The sequence below is a fragment of the Stenella coeruleoalba genome, assembly GCF_951394435.1.
Source record: "Stenella coeruleoalba genome assembly, chromosome: 17".
Classification (NCBI taxonomy): Eukaryota; Metazoa; Chordata; class Mammalia; order Artiodactyla; family Delphinidae; genus Stenella; species Stenella coeruleoalba.
The window spans coordinates 80306662-80323953 of record NC_137163.1 but is presented as its reverse complement, the minus strand read 5'-3'; the positions used below and the strand labels follow the sequence as shown (position 1 = coordinate 80323953).

At 46.3% G+C, this 17292-nt stretch overlaps 1 protein-coding gene and 1 pseudogene across 7 annotated transcripts in view; one reads left to right on the top strand and one right to left on the bottom strand.

The window, feature by feature from the left end:
- Window positions 1-17292, top strand: part of SPIDR (scaffold protein involved in DNA repair) — a 354441-nt gene that overhangs the window by 311340 nt on the left and 25809 nt on the right. The gene's annotated exons all lie outside the window — the stretch shown is intronic.
- Window positions 13237-16311, bottom strand: LOC307176038 (mortality factor 4-like protein 1; annotated as a pseudogene). Its single transcript has 2 exons — window positions 16301-16311; window positions 13237-15692 (listed from the first exon to the last, which is right to left on the bottom strand). The product of its transcript is annotated as a mortality factor 4-like protein 1 (transcript).

The following is a 17292-nucleotide window of genomic DNA, read 5'->3' as shown; positions in this document are numbered from 1 at the left end:
GAGCAGAAGAAACCTTTTCGGTGGAACGATCCAGTCGTATAGAGAATTAGTGTAAACGGTGAATTTGGGTTTCTCTCATCATAGCCTCTTTCCTCAAGCAGTGTGTAATTTTAGCTGTCTTAATGCTACTGTCTTACTTAGAGCAACGTCTGAGCTTGTAACAGTGCGGGTGGGAGGAGCCGTTGGGAGGCGCCTTGGGAGGCGCCTGTTGGGAGGAGCCCTTGGGAGGCTCTGTTGGGAGGCGCCGTTGGGCGTATGCGCTGCTCCTAGTCCAGTGGTCTGCATACCGGCCCTTCCGGCCGTGCTCCGTCCAAACTGACTGGCAGCCCGCTTTCCCCGGCCCCGCCCTGTGCCGCATGTGTCTCTCACGTGCCGCTGAGTGGCGGCTCCACCCAGGACCCTGTTTTCCTGAAGGACAGGCCCCTGTGAGCCCTGCATTGATTCATGTACACTCGGCTCGTAACAAATGCTTCGTTTTGCTTACAGGGAGGCTGTGTTACAGTGTAATTGCCTTATGGATTAGGGAGGGAGCTGCCCAGATATTTGGAAAGCTTAAGTGAGTCACATGAACCTTATCGTTTCGAAGGCTGAACCCCATGTAGTCCTCAGTTTCAGAATCACAGGCATCTGGAAAGACCGCGTGTAGTGGTGGTAAGTGAGGTGCTGCTGTGGCGTTGGCCTGACGGCGTTAACCCCACCGGGGCCGTGTAGACCTCCCTGACATACATTCGGCACCAGCCTCGCACCTGAGCACGCCGGGGTACTGGGGCTCCCCATCTCGGGCGCCTCAGTGGAGCCCCTCCAGCTGGCAGGTGTCCTGGTGTCCTGCAGGCCAGAGGAGTCCACTCCTGGGGACGTACTTCCTGCTGGCGACTGGGGGACCCAACTCCAGGGAAATACTCCTGGGGACTGACAGAGCCAGGAGGGGTCCAGGGGCTTTGCTCTAAAAAGTACATGCTTTGCTACCATGATGCTGTACAGCCATATGTGTACCTAATGTTTAATCTGGTTTTCCTGGGCTACACTGGAAGCCTTGCTACTATCTACAACATTGCCATAGGAAATGTTTTTTCCACGGGAAATGCACTGACTATTCTGAATAATTCATTTACAAACTTTTGGAACCCATCCATTTTTAAGTTGGACTAAAATTTGACTAAGTATTGGATACTTTTTTAGGTTGGAATTAATTTCTTTATCCTATGTGTTTAACTTTATTTTAGCATGCAACTATCCAAATAAATATTAAGATTGTCTTTTTGTTCTTTTGGAAGCTGTATTTCTTCAAAACAAATTATTAAATAGTTTTGGAATGCTGAATGTTATAATTGCCTATTAGTGACATCATCCACTGTCAGTCATCCATCCACGGCCCAGTAAACACAAATTGTCTCTTTTCTTCCCCCCCAATTATTGTGTTTCATAGCAACTCTCATAAACCTTAACAAAATACATTTCTGATAAACCTTAATGAAATACACTTAGTTCCCAGAATTCAAGCTAAAATGATTAATTATAATTATATAATTCCAATATCTAATATAGAAAATTATTTTTTGCCATTTGGAAGATAGTTTTACGTTTGGGCTGATCGTGGAGCCTTTGAAATCTTAACTCCCCGGTCTCATCTGGTCCACAGTCACAGTGACGGAAGTCACTGCTCCCTGTGGCGCTTTGGGTGGACTGGCGGCCTTGGGGCTGGGCCTGTGCAGGGCGTCCCACCCTGTTCACCTGCCGCCTTGGGAAGAGTTGCAGGAAAACAGCTGTCATGTCTGTCGCATTTCTCTGACCGCTTTTTGGAGTTGTGTGTCCATACTGACTCGTTAGGGTGAGAAGAGTCAGAAAAATACCCTGGATGTAAAGGAAAAGACCATTTTAAAACCACACTGCTGAGGCATGTGCCTCTCCCTGGCTCTCTGCGTCCCTGGAGGACTCCAGGCTGTTTGTCCAGGGGCTGAGGCGTGTCCCCTGACCTTTGTCCTCCCAGGTGGCCTCTGCAACAGTTTAGAGGTCAGACAGGCTGAAAACTCACTTTACTTTTGTGTCTTAGTTCTGTGTATGAGCTTTATCTTTTTATTGCTGATTATTATGTGCTCTTTTTTTTTATGTGATAGGGTAATACTGAGGGAAAAAAGATTTTCTGCAACATCTTAATCCTATAAGTATGGAAAATATAGTTAGCATATTTTTGGCGGGGGAGAGGAACCTCTTTCAATTCAAAGTCCTGCTAATACTTACGTTCCTACTTGTTAAAACAAAAGCCACTAATCTGTCTAAAATACATTATTAATGTATAAGTGACTATTTTATTTAGATCTCTTTAAGAGTAACGTACTGGAGAAGACTGTTGCAGAGCATTTAGTCAGCACTCACCGTATACAGAGGGGTCTATCTGAGTGCTGAGAATGACAGGGAAGCAACTAACAAGATCTTTGACCATGAATTGCCTCCTTTTGAACTGGAGACTAGACCTGCCCAGGGATCCTGGGTGGTTGTTGCTTTAAATGATGGGGCCTTAAATGGCTGGTCTTTTCCTCAAATTGGTAAGATGTTATCTGTGAAGACATAAAAGTAGGATTAGGAGAAAGTATAATTCAGTCATCTGTTCGTTAAATATTTAGGACCTCTTTGTGCTATGCCCCTGGCTGGTTGCTGCTGTGCTAGAGTTTTGGGATTTATCTGAAACCACAATATACTGAAATAAAAAGTCAGCTAGACAAAGCCTTAAATCCTATTATTAGGGATTCTGCATTGATCCAAGAGAAAATTAGGGCCCCTAGGAGTTTTTGAGAGAAGAAGAGGTAATAAAAATGAAAATAGAGTTAAGATTATTCTACTCTTGTACTTTTAATAGATTTGAAATAGAAGGAGGGATTGGGCAGGGGTGCAGATTTGGAAACTTCTGCAGCAGTTGAGGGCAGGAGAAGGAAGAACGCATCACCACTGATTTTTAACTTCCAGTAGCTTCGGGGGCCAGGGGGGTGGGTGGCGCTCTCCTGGGAGCTGTGGTGATGCCAGGAGTGTAAAATAGCCCCTTTCTCCCAGAGCTCATGGACCAGCAGGAGAGCCAGGAGGAGGTCTCGAAAGACACCAGCCGGCGAGTGCCAGTTACAGAGCAGCCACTTTGCCCGGCTCAGAGGGCGGGTTCAGATTTGGGAACCCTGGAGAGAACGGGAGGGGCCTGGGGCTGAGGACAGGAGGGCGGGAGGACACGCCCCCTGATCTAGCCGTCCACTCACCCCCTGGAGCGGGTCCATCTGGTCAGCTTTGAGGATAGAGTGAGGGGTTGGGCACGTCGAGGGGGGTGTATTTCAGAGAATGGTCCGATTAATAGTTACTGTTTAAATGCCAGCTTTTGTTTTAAAGGTAACAGATTAAGTACTGATAAACTTTAAGTTAGAAGCCAGGCTTAGTTAGCATGATCACAAACTAACCCCATGGTCAGGAAACAGAAGGCCGTCGAAGCCCCCATGCTGCTCCCCAGCCCGGGGCCCTTAGGGCTGTTGGTCTGGCCCGGGGTTCGGGGGGGCGGGCGGGGGACAGAGCACTCTCCCGTTCTCCGGGTGGCGCCTTTGTCTCTTGCAGCCGCTGCTTTGGGTCCAGTGCTCAGGGCTGTGTGGGATTCTCAGGACCTGTGTCCCACCAGAGGGGTATATTGTCATGTAAACTTGAGTGACATTTTAGCAATAATACACAAGCGTTAACAGTGGTCTGAGGAGCCCTGGGATGGCTCCCCCAGCTGGCCTGTGCTGTGTCCCAGCTGCTCAGCTCTGAGTCCCAGCGGTTTCTTGACATGCAGACCTGGTCTTGCCCCTCTGCATGGTGTAGACCATTGTGGATTAGGACGCCTCGTGGCCAGTGTCTGAGGCTGGCCTTCCCATCATAACGCTCTGTTTCTCGCTCACCATTGTGTTTCCTGTATGTGGCTCAATTCCTGGCGCTTGAGAGGCTCATAATAAGTATTTGTGGAATGCACATTCGTTGTCTGCTTGGGTTCATCTTAGATTCTCCTCAACGAGATTTGAATGTGTACACTTGTACTTTCTGAGCAGTAATTATTGGTGCTCAATTTTAGTGGGAAGAATAGAGACTAAGTTGGTCCCAAGACCAGTGTCCAGTGCAGGGTGAGGACCACGCCTTCTGTGCACCTTGGACTCAAGACCCTGGGTCCTCCTCACTAATAAGTCTAGTGGGTAACGCCTGAGGTTGTTGTGAAAGCACTTTATCCAGGATGGGATCCCATCTTATGGAGGAGGGCCTGGATCAGGTGAGGGTGACTGGTCAGAGGTCAGGCTCCACTGTGACTTTGGGCACCAGGGCGTTGGTCTCCTGGGGGACCCTGTGTGACCCACGTACATGGAGGTACAGCAGAGGGAGTTTTTAGGGATCGTCCAGCACAAGTCGATGCGTGTGGGTTAGGGTCGTTGTGGAGGGATCATCTCAGTTGCTCCTTTAACAGGAAATAAGCAGTGGTGAGAGCTCTCCTGGGGAAAGAAACTTCAGTGGCAATTTCCTTCCTTTGATTTCCCCTCTTCAGAAAGGCTGCCTCTTAAAGAGACAGAATTCCTTTGGGGTTTGAGGTCCAGAATCTTTTTGCTCATTGCTGTGGTTGGAAATCCTCTTTTAAGGGGACATACTTAAGAATTCTTTCATCATTTTGAAAAATAAAATTGTTGCCGGTAGGTTCACCACCCAAGTTAATGGCAGGAGAGTAAAATGTCACCGAAAGAGAATGTACTAAATCCTGAAACCAGTGATGCTCAAAGAACTGCCCGAAAAGAACGAAGCACTGACCCGTGTGAAACATGGTGCTGAGTGAAAGAAGCCCACACAAAAGGCCACACATTGTAGGATCCCGTTTATATGAAACGAACAGAACAGACAAGCCCATGGTGACAGGACGCAGGTTGGTGGTGGCCAGGAGGAGGGGAGCAGGGAGTGACCGCTGACGGGCACAGGGTCTGATGGGGTGATGGCGACATTCTGGGGCTAGACAGCACTGTGCATGTGCTAAATGCCGCTGAACTGTGCACTTCAAAATGGTTAATTTCATGTTGAGTGAATTTCACCTCAGTCCTTAAAGGGGGCGGGGATGAACTGACTGCCTAAAAAGTGTTTACACTGAGTTATAAAAACAACTACAAATGTTTCATAAGTCCAGTTGGAGAAGAACTGTTTCTAAATGAAACATCTGGGCATAATTTCACATATCTCAAAAAGACCCAACTAGGGAATAGGGGCTCAGAAAGCAAATGCCGATTATTTAACCTTAACCATAAGGGTTATTTTGGGGAAATTAGGATATATGTTTAGTAAAATGGGCACCCCTCTAAATCAGTCATTACCTTTATTGTTCAATGAACAATCCTTAAGAAAACTATTGTATATCTATCTACCTAATCAGTGGTAGAGACATTGACAAAGGGGAAAACCAGCAGATTACAAAAGGCCTGACACACCCACCAGGTTGATCACAGGAAGAGGAGGGAAGAGAACCGCAGACCTCCTGAAAGAGACCTTTGAGCTGTGTAGGCCACGCGTTAACTGTTGTCAAGATTACTGATCTAATAGTGTTTCAAAAACTATCCAGGAAAAATAAATTCACCCTTCCCTCAGTTAGGTAAAGAAGTTCTGCTCTGACTGGTCCTTGCATGTCTCTCTCCATCAGTCATTCGTTAACACAGCACCTGGGTGTGGACGCAGGGATGAACTCACAGTTCAGTCTGACTTTCCAGTGGGGAAGCACTGACAGTCTAAGAAGATTTTTGCTGGAGTGGGTGGGGCTTCGCCGAGAAGGCCTTCAGGGTGTGACTTGTAGGTTCATCTGGTTGCTAGGCAGACACCCATGGAAGAGCACGTTCCCACCCATAAGTTCATTCCTGTTATCTTCTGACCAAAAATAGACTGTCATGCTGGAGCCAAGTGTTATCTAGCCTGGTGTCCTCATGTCCTCCGTAGCAGTTAATAGAGCATTCAGTAAATACCTGACTAAGAAATGAAGTCTGAACCAAAGCAAACTGTGCCAGTAGCTCTTGGCCACATAAGACTTCTTTCAGTAGCAATCTCAGAAGCGGCTCAGGGCCACCCCCTTGCTCCACCACCTTCCCCCAGTGACTGGGGGACGGAGTAGAACCCAGTTCACTTGGGGTGATTTGGCTGTGTCGGCCTGGCTGACGCGAGGGGACTTGCTGTTCAGAAGCAAACCCAAAGCTTCTGGAGGGAGCGTCGCTGGTCACTGAACGGAGGCATCAGAGGGGAAGTTGGGGGCCTTGGAACCACTGCCCCTGAGTCGCATCTTGACCCTCAGTGGTCAGCAGGACGAGTAGCTCTGCCTCCCCCCGGGGTTGGGTGGTTTGATGAGCTCACACGCGGAAGCGGCCCTGCACACCCTAAAACATGCAGAAGTAGTGGTTCTTCCCTCCCTCCTCCTCCTCTGTTTCTCTTTTCTAATTAACTGAAAAGTAAAACTCTGGCCAACATTGATGTAAGTCTTTCTTGTCTTGTTTTTACAAATAAAACAGGAAGAGAAAGATGAGTAACTTAGAAGAACTATATAACTAGAAGTTGGGAGTGTTCCATTTTTTTCCAGGAAAGAAAATAAATCCAGTTGGAAATTGCTGGCCTTGTCAATTATCTGATGATAATGGGAGAGAATGGGTAATGAAGCCATTACCCAGTGGAGTTAAAAAGTACAGAGAGATTTAGTTAAAACAGGGATCAAAGAAACCAGAAGGAAGATCTGCTGATACAAGAACATAAAAGCAACTGCTCCCTGTCCCTCCAGGTTAGTAATTTATCTGGTGAATTCACCTGGCAGCACAGTAAGCCTGGAATTCAGCAAATGGGCAGGAATTTTTTTTTTTTTTTTTTGCTTTTTCATTCATTCCTTCTCTTACAAATCTCAATACTCCCCCTCTCCCTGCACTATTCTCACAAAAATCATAATTACCTACCAGTAGGGGACCAGTAGTTTTAAAACTTTTGAACTTAAAAAAAATAGAATCCAAAGAGGAAGCTCCGTGTTAATAACAAACCAATGTGGAGCTATTCTGTTCAAAATTGGGAGGTGGTGTGTCGGGCCACCCAGCCCCCAGCCAGCTCCTAGGGCCACGTGATTGGAAAGTAAGCATTGAGGACTGATTGCAGCTCTGAACATTGCACACATCAGTAAGGTTCTTTCTCTCCCTCTCTCAGGGTAACAGCCTGTGGCAGTAGCCGTTATTGTGAGGGCCCTGGGCCATGTGATTCAGAAGCTAAGTGGGGTGTTCCTTGTTAATCTCACATATGCAGTGCAAATACCTAATTATGCTTCATTAAGCGCCTTCTCAAATGTGCAGAGTCTTACGCATTTTATCATAGGTAGAGTACTCTTAAATCTTTATAAGTTGGCCAGCGAAATGCCTGTCTTTTCATGCGGGACACGGAAGAGGAAAGAAAAGAAGTTTCACTGTCACTGTAGCCCCTCTTTCCTTTCCTTCAACTCTCCAACTAGATGGCAGATTAGGTGGTGGCATCGTTCACTATAGTTCACTACAGGCATCACCCGTGATGCCACCGCCAAATTCAGGACAAAATAAATTAGTCTTTATTGAAAAACAAATTATTGTGTTGTTAAATAAAGACCCTCAAGCTCCTGAAACTAAGGAATAACTTGGCTGCACGTCTGTGAGGTGGGCCTGGAGCCCGGTCCGTCAGAGTCCAGCGCCTGCATCTTTGGTGCTACAGCCTACACGTAATTACTTACAGTTTTAGGGGAATTCATTTCTGTAAATTTCCCAGTTGCTTTATAGTCATAATCCCCGGCCCTCAAGTCAGAAATCTGACCGTTTCTTGTCAGGGGTGTTGATGTTAGATTCTTGGTGTTTTCCATTGTTTTTGTTAAGCAACAGCAGTGAGCCGTCTGTGCTGGAATTATCTTGAGTGGCCAGGAGGAGCATCAGATCCGTAGGAAATAATGACACTGGGGGCCTCAGGTCCAGTTCGGCATTTTTCTTTTCTGTTTACTTAGACACTTATTAATGAAAATACGACTTTTAAGAAAGATCATTTTCATTACTGTTTTTTTTTAAAGCAAGAGAATTTGCTCCTCTCCCTAGAATCACTGACAGTGGAGAGGATGGTCCCGAAGGCCCCTGGACCTGGACCGGGACTGCGTGTTGTGAGCAGCCTCAGATCAGGCACTTCAGCATTATGTGCAAGGGAGGTAGTAGGACAGCCGCTGCTCTCACTGGTTGCTGCTGTAAAAATAAGTCACACGAAGAGTAAAGGCAATTTAATACTCCCCTCTCCACTGGTGTTCACTCCACAGCTTTCTCATGAACGTAGGCATGTCTGTAAACAAAGAAGAATGGTTGCTTTTCCCTTTGGTATCTTTAAGGGTGTCCCTTTCCAGTTTCTGCCTCTTCGCAGCAACAGACGTCAGTGTGTGCGCTCCTGTCTCCTTCTTTACGGTTCTTTATGGGGAAACACGACAGACGTATGGGCGATCCCCAGTTGCAGAGTGCAGTGAACGACTGGTAGGGCCACCCATGAAGCCACCACCAAATTCAAGGAACAAAATGTGCTGGGTGTCCAGGCATCACCCCCAGCGTGCTCCTCCTGGTGACGCCCCGTCCCCCCAAGATCACTGCAGTCCTCTGGTTTCCTCCGTGGTTTTCTTTGTAGCGTTCCCAATGGGAACAGCAGGCTGTCTTTGGAAGAGTGCATGAAGGGAGGCCACTTCACATGTGAGCTCATGGTAATAGAATAGACTGAGAAGACAGGTTTGTCTCAGGTATCAGAGCGCACTGGTGATAGCATTTGGTCGAAAGTATACGCATCTATCAGAAAACCTGGGCTGACAGATTTTATGTGGAATGTGGCTGTTCCTGCTTCCACACTGGTGAGTAGATCATGTGACACTTTTGAAATGATAAGGACCACCTGGGAATGAGACCAGCCTAAGAACTATCTGCAGTTCCAGATAGCAGCATGCAGCAAGAATTCCTTCCTTCCCTTGTAGCTGAGTGTGTGTGTGTGTGTGTGTGTGTGTGTGTGTGTGTGAGTCATTTCCTGCCGAGGTAGAACAGAAATGTGCAAAGAACTTGTTTTATGGGCCTCCCTGGTGGCGCAGTGGTTGAGAGTCCGCCTGCCGATGCAGAGGACAGGGATTCGTGCCCCGGTCCGGGAAGATCCCACATGCCGCGGAGCGGCTGGGCCCGTGAGCCATGGCCGCTGAGCCTGCGCGTCCGGAGCCTGTGCTCCGCAACGGGAGAGGCCACAACGGTGAGAGGCCCACGTACCTCAAAAAAAAAAAGAACTTGTTTTATAATACAAAGTTGCACTAGTTAATATTTTTATATCCTAGATCTTGAGGAAAGAATCTAGATTAGGAAAGATATTTTTTAATATTACTAGCAGATAGCCTACAAAACGTGAGGCCTTCCAAAGTTACAAATTTATCTTTTATAGTTATATAATTTAAGCAGTGGTTCAAAGAAATAGTGCAGAAGGCTTAATTTCAGATGTGTGTCTTTAATTTCCTTTCTTCAGTTTCTCTATCTGTTGAATAAAATTTGAAAAATATTGTCCTGAAATTCATTGAACTAGCCTTGGAAAATGTTTAGTAATTCCCCACATCTATAAGGTATTTGTGGGATATTCTTAGCAGAGAGTGGTCCCTGAGGTCAGAATGCCTGACCGACATGATGCCATCACTGTCTAATTCAGAAACAGTGTCATCACCCCCAAAAGAAACGCCTTCCCCACGAGCAGTCACTCCCCACCCTCCAGCCCCTGGCAACCACTAATCTGCACTCTGTCTCTGTGAATTTGCATATACTGAACACTTCGTATAAAGGAATCATCCTGGCTTCTTCCACTGCGCATCATGTTTTCCAGGTTCATCCATGTTGTATCGTGTGTCAGTGCTTCACTCCTTTTTATGGCTGCCTGATACTCTGTTGTATGGATGTACCAGACTTATTTATCCATTCATCAGTTGATGCACATTTGGCTTGCTTCCATGTTACTTTCTGGCTGTCGTGAATAGTAATACTGCTATGAACATTCACGATGCACATATGGACATAAGTCTTCGGTTCTCTTGGGTAGATAGCTAGAAGTGGGATTCCTGGGTCGATGCCAAAGTGTTTTCCAAAGTGACTGCCCCATTTTCCTGTCTCACCAGCATAATGATGTAGTTTAGTCGCTGATTATCTAACCTCCTCAGGATCTCAAGGTTGCCATGGCTCCCATCAGTTTGCTCCTGATCTCCTGGGCCATCTGGTAGTGTCTGCTCTGGCAGCCAAACCTCTGAAGGAAATGCATTTCAGTATCAAGGCAAAAGTTTGTTTAGTTGATTCGAGGTTGTCTCGTGTGTGTATGAGGGTGACATAAAAGGACGTAAGGTGACACAAGCTACCTTCTGGAAGACAGTCGAGGGCACAGAGGGAGACGGAGGGAGGGAGGCAGATGGTAGAGAGTGGATCTTGAGTGGCACACTTCCGGGCTTCATGGTCTCCAGGACTCCTTAATACTCGTCAAAATTACTGAGACCCCCAAGGAGATTTTTTAAATGTGGTTATATTGATCAATAACTACTATATTAGAAAATAAAATGGAAAAAATTAAATATTTATTAGTTCACCTAAAAATCCTAAAAATAAACCCATTAAATAATAACAAATAGAATTTTTATGAAAAATATTTTCTAAACCAAGACAACCTTAGTGAGAAGAGTAGCCTTATTTTATGTTCTCTGCAGATCTCTTTAATGTCTGGACTAACAGAAAACGATGGATTGTCATCTCTGCTCTGCATTCAGTCAGTCCTGTATTGTACATAGTGTAGCCTCTAGAAAACTCCACTGTACACTCACGAGAGAAGGGGAAGTAAGGTCTCAGGACATAGTTCTGGCCTTGCGGGTCCCTTGAAAGGGTCTTACAGACCCAGGGGTCTCCAGACCCCACTTTCAGAATCCCTGGTCTGAAATATTCCATCTCCAGGTAATCTGTCTTATTAGAAAGCCATGAGTACTACATAACAGTAGGTACAGAGAAATTAGCAACTGCACGGAAAAATTTTAGGAACATTTTACAACCAATATAAATGCTTCGTTTAAAAAAAATATTCTGAGATCTCTGAGGATGAATTAACTCAGTGAACAGGTTGCGTCCCATCTTGAGGGTGACGTCACCATTGTGGTTTAAATCTTCTGCAGCAAATTCCACCCCACCCACACCCAAAAGAAAGTGATTCAGGCAGTCTTAGATTATCCGGTGAAGATTTGGGAGTAGTTAGATGAGGCAGTATCAGATGGAAAAATAACTCTAAAATAACATAGAAAACAGGCCTGGTGAGCAGGCGTGTCGGGGAACAACCTGGTGAGCTCAGGGAGAGCTCTCCGCCGGGCTTCCTCCCCATGGGCTGCAGCCGGGGGCCTGCTTCCAGGTGACACTGGCCGTCGCCCTCGGTACAGGGAGGCTGCGCCGGTCTATAAAATCAGTGTGAAATATGTGCATTCAGCATCCTTTCGGGTAGTGGTGAGGCCAGAGCCCCTGCTCCTTCCCCGTCTATCTCTGATGTTCCTAAAACTCCTCTTGCTGTCGTCCTCAGGCACACTCTGTTCTCGTGGCCTCTCCTTTGCGCCAGGCAGCCCTGCCGTGGCTGCCCCAGGACTAGCCCCGGTCCTCTTCCTCTTGTCAGAGCAGTCGAGAGCGTCGGGTTAAGGGTTAGAGGCTGCCTTTCTCAGCCAGAAATTCAGCAGTTGATGTGGGGTCTCGGCTTGATCGTTTTCCCTGGAGGGCAAACCTGGGCTCTCGTCCGTCCAGGAGAGACACCTGCATGTGGGCATCATTTCAGACTCTTACGCTGAATTTGTGAGACTTTTTTCGGAGATGGCCTCAAGTCGGTCTCCTCCCTTTGTGACTCATTTGTGTATTTTCTACTTAGATTTTTACAGCTTCCAGAATATCCCACAAACAACAAAATGCAGGCAACAGAATGGGTTTTCTCATTCTAAGAAATCAGTAACTTTGCTCCAGGTAAGTATCTCTATCTGTGTACTAACACTTAATACTCTTTGCAGCACTTTTTTCTCTCTTAGGGAGCTGGTAATTATTAAAACAACAAATCAGGGCTTCCCTGGTGGCACAGTGGTTGGGAGTCCGCCTGCCGGTGCGGGGGACACGGGTTCGTGCCCCGGTCCGGGAAGATCCCACATGCCGCGGAGCGGCTGGACCCATGAGCCATGGCCGCTGGGCCTGCGCATCCGGAGCCTGTGCTCCGCAGCGGGAGGGGCCGCAGCAGTGAGAGGCCCGCGTACCACAAAAAAACAACAAAATAGAAAATGTTTTTGAAGTTAACTACAGTGCTCTGTATTTGTAATTTTTTTACTTGCAAATGAGTTGGAAAATGTTGTCTTGTTTTGTTTTAATCAATACCCCAAGGCCTTTGCGCATGAACAAGGTATTCAGCCAGCCAGGCTTGTGTCCCAGCCTGTAGAAGGCATGTGTCCCAGACGGCTGGCTGTTTCTAGCTACCTCGTGCTGCTGCACCCTCCCAGAAGGCCTGCGCCGCTCCCACCCGCCTCAGCCGCTGCAGGTTTAGAAGTGGGAGCATCAGAGTCCTGCAGGGAGCACAGCGGGGCCAGGAGGTGTCAGGACTCACCTGCAGTGCAGATGAAGGCGTCCGCTCTGCGCCCCATCAGGCTCCAGGCCCCCCAGAGCGAACACCCAGCTCCAGAAGCACGGGGAGTGGGAGCCCCGAGGCCTGGCCCTGAGGAGCAGTATTCCCGCTGACCTGCCACCTCTGCTGCGGTCCCAAGTCTCAAGCAGTCCGGTTAGATTCAAAGAGTGTGGTGCGGCCAGCCTCCTCCGGCTCTCCTGGGGGGTCTCCCCAAGTGAAGATGTGCGAGAAGGCACCTCTTAACACTTGCAGCAGCTGGTCACACTCAGAGGCGGCCTTTGCCTTGGAGAGAGTGGAAGAGCTGAGCCCGCCCTAGAGGAGGCCCTGGGTCCTGGGCCACAGGGACTGTCTGGGGGAGTGTGCTCGGCTCCCTCCAGGGCACTCCAGTCACCAGCCGCGTTTGCCTTCGCAAAGGTCACTTTTCAAGTTTACCCACCTTTCCCACTAGGAAAGTTCATCTTTAGGTAATTTTTCTAAAAGTCTAAGATTTAGTGAAGGCAGCTGCAGTAAAAGCCTGTTGGCAGATAGATTATGACCTGTTTCTTGAGGAAATTAAGGTATCCTTTCTCCATTATTTGCTCACAAGGTTATATGGAAGACAAAGAGTATTTGAAATTTAGACTTTCCCAGACTTAGCAAATAGATAATAAAAGTCTGACTCTCTCTCAGTAGTATTCTACCACTTTCTGAAGTCACCAAGACGGCCAGTCCAGTTGGTAAAAGCAGGCGTTTAGCTTCAAGCAGATGTGCAGAGAATGACTAGGGGGTGTGTTTGTTTTTTCTCTGCAAGTCCACCTGGATTAGTAGTTTTTGTTGTCCTGGCCCAGCTTTTCTTTGAGTAGTTTCATCATCGGGCTGGGGGGTGGGGAGAAAGACAGAAGAAATGAGAGAAATTGGTCTGCACGTGACCTTTAAGTGTCAGCCTTTTTCTCTTCATCCAGCTTTGCCAGCGTTCTGTCGCCAGCATCACACCCTGACACTCTTCACGTGCTGTTTATCGTATTTGCTGTCCTGGATGTCCTCTCAGAGTTTTTTTTTCTATATCAGTGTGTTTGAAGTTAAATGTTAGATTCTGGTAGGGTACTTTAAAAGCACTAAATAGACTAACCATCGCAATAAGGCAAGGAAAAGGAAAAAGACAGAAAGGAAGAAATAAAACTGTCTCTACTTTGGATGACATGATGGTCTATGTCGAAAATCCCAAGGAATCTACAAAAGAAAAAAAGAATTCCTAAAACTAGTAAGTCAGTTCAGCAAAGTAGCAGCATACAAGATTAACATTCACAAGTCAGTCACATTTCTATATACTGGCAATGAACCCTTGAAAACCAAAATTAAAAATACAGCATTTACAGTTGCCCAAAAAGGAGTATTTAGGTATAAATCTAACAAAACATGTCAGGACTTGTATGCTGCAAACTACAAAACACTGATTAAAGAAATCAGAGAAGATCTAAATAAATGGAAAGGTGTCAATGTGCGTGGAGTGGAAGACTCAACATTGTAAAGATGCTATAGTTCTCCCCAAAAGATGGTATAGGCTTGACGCAAAACCCATTAAAGTCTCAGCAAAAATTTTCGTAGATATATCCAGGCCTACTCTAAACTTTTTTTTTCTTTTTGAAATTTAAGGAAAAAATTTATTGAAGATCTGAAAAACAATTTCTAAAATATTGACTTTTCCAGAAAACTAGCTACACAATGCATTGTGTCTATCATGTTAAAACGTGATTAGACACAAATATAAAAACCATGAAACAAGCCACCATTCTTTGACAATCTGAGCAAAGATAAAATGCCTAAGGAACAACATGAATGACTTGCAAAGGATGGGCTCTTCACTGTAAGCACCATGAAAAAGCGGGGAGCACAAATGGATGAGTGTTTTCAGTTATACACACTGAATTGAACTTTTGGCACTAGGAATCAGAGCATTTTGTCATATAGCATTAACACATATTGTAAAAGCGCGTAGTGTCAAAGGAATAGAACCACCAGCATTCAGACGCAGCTTTGGCAGCTAAGCAGTGAAACACTCTACAGTACGTCTCTCTGTTGTCCGTCATTGAAAACACTGGTAGCAACTTTGAAAAAAAAAAAGAAAAAAAAAAAGAAAAAAAGGAGCTGTAACCCCTTTTATTTTCTGTTTAAAATCAAACAGAAAACAAACATCATTTCTGTTATACACTAACGTTTCCAAAGTACGTCATTTGTACAAGAGAAGGACTGACAAAAATGTGTTTACAGAGATCCAAACATGAGGGCGTACAAGCACCTCACACAGGTTTCCACTCGTACTCAGGAGGAGCCACTTCATAATCACTGGCACTAAACAGAGTTCTTTGCCAGGTGTTCTAGGAAATCATGAAGATAATTCAGTAATAAAGCAAGGCTCTTCTCATCCAGAGGTGTGTAGGCCAGCATTGCTCCAACACGTACAAATAATCTCAGTAGATGTGGCGCTGCATGCACCTTGGACATGGCGCATCAGGGTGATCTGCAAGGATTTCAGCATACCGCGGTCTCTCATGTTTGCAGAGCAGCTGAGTGCCCAGCATTACACTGAAGTATTCCTTGATCCCTGCCACAACTTCATTAACAGCATACTCCTTATTTTCTGTGTTTCTTCAAGATGTCTTGTAGTTTGCAGAATCCTCTAGAATGGAATCCACATTCTTCTTGTCAGGAAGATAAAAGAGCTCTTTTTGACAGGTAATTAAGTCCCGGTCTTCAACAAGCCATGGTTTTAGTTCTTCAGGAATCTTTACTTTAACTTCAACTCTGTTCATGAATGTTTCCTCATTTTCAACAGTAGAAGCTACTCGGGCCCTTTCCTCGCGAGGAGACTGAGGTGTCTCACTCGTACTACCACCGTCTCCATTTCCAGGTGTTTTCTGTTTGTTCTTTTTTGTTTTCACGCCAACATTTTTCTGTTGCAAACCAGAAGTCTTCCTTCCGGGGCAGCCCCTCTCATCTTGCCCTCTGCGTACTGCTTCTGATTGGCTTTGCTTGGAAATGCAAAGGAACTAGAGTAGATAAAACAGCTTTGAAAACAGGATAAAGTGGGAGAAATCACACCCAATTTCAAAACTTATGATATGGCTACAAGAAACTGCGGCATTGGTGGAGGGATGACTCTCTGATCAGTGGAGAGAACTTGGGAAGCGGCCTGTGGGATTATGGCCAAATGATTCCTGACCGAGGTGCAAACAAAGCAATTTGGTGGAGGAAGGATAGTCTTCAACTAACTGGACATATACGGGCAAAAAATTAATCTCAGCCTAAATCTCATACCTCACAATAGATCTTAGGTTTAAATATAAAACATAAAACTATAAAGAAAACCTTTGGGACTTATCGAGTAAAGAGTTCTGAGATGACAACAAAAAGCAAGACAAGCTACAGACCGTGAGAAAATACTTGCAAACCTTGTATCGTAGACTGTATAATGAAGTCTCAAAGCTCAACAGTAAACACACACACACACACACACACACACACACACACACACACACACACGCAGTCCAGGTAGAAAATGGGCAAAGGACATGAAGAGACGTTTCCAAAGAGGACATCACATGGCAGATAAACACATGGAAAGGTGTTCGACGTCACTGTTCTTAAGAAAAAGCACGTCAAGACCATGGTGAGATGTTACCATGCTCCTAAACAACTAAATGTGAAAACCTAAAGTGAACAACAGTGAGAGCACCGGGTGCCAGTGAGGATGTGAAGAAACCATCTCTCATATGTTGCAGGTGGGCGTGTAAGGTGGTGTGGCCCCCCAGGAGCAGAGTTGGCAGTTCCTTTAAAAACTGAACATACTTATCAGAGCAGCTGCACTCCTGGGCATTTATCCAGAGAAACAAATACCTGCATTCACACAAAAATCTGTACCCAAGTGTTTGTAATAGCCACAAACTGGAAACAGCCCAGATGTTCCTCAGAGGTGAATGGTAAACGAGCTGTGTCACATCCACACCATGGGTAGCGCTCAGCAGTAAAAAGGGACAAGCTGCTGATGCCACAGCAGCTGGATGGATCTCAGATACATTGTGCTGAATGACAAAAGCCAACTCAACATGCCATGCACCACACGACTCTGTTTGTGCAAGGTTCTCAGAAGTTGTGTGGGTGTGTATGAGACTGTATGAGTGCTGGTTATTCGTTCACCGAGTCTCCAACCCCTCATGTGGGCTGGCGCTTCGGTGCCTATCCTTCAGCGAGCTGTGTGGAAAGAAGCAGGAGCGGGTGGATGATCCCCGGAAGAGAGGCGCAGCGGGCCCCCAGCGTCCACCCAGTGTCCAGCCAGCTGCCTCTGAACCTCAACTGGCCCTGGTCGCCCAGCCCTGTCCAGTCACCCACACAAAGAGCTGCTGTCAGGAGAGGGAGAGAGTGAATTTCCCTCGTGTGTCCCCCTTCGCTTACCACTTTTGTGCTTGATTTGGACCCAGAATCTTGGTGTTCGCTGTAGGCCACGCCCTGTGGGCCACAATTCTGTTGTGTTTGGTGTGAGGGGCTGAAAGACCGTGGGAAGCTTTGAGTCTTGTTCTCCGTGATGCTGAGACCCTCATTCTCAGTTCTGAGTGTTTCGACTTTGTTAACCGCTGGATCCTAAGCACTTAA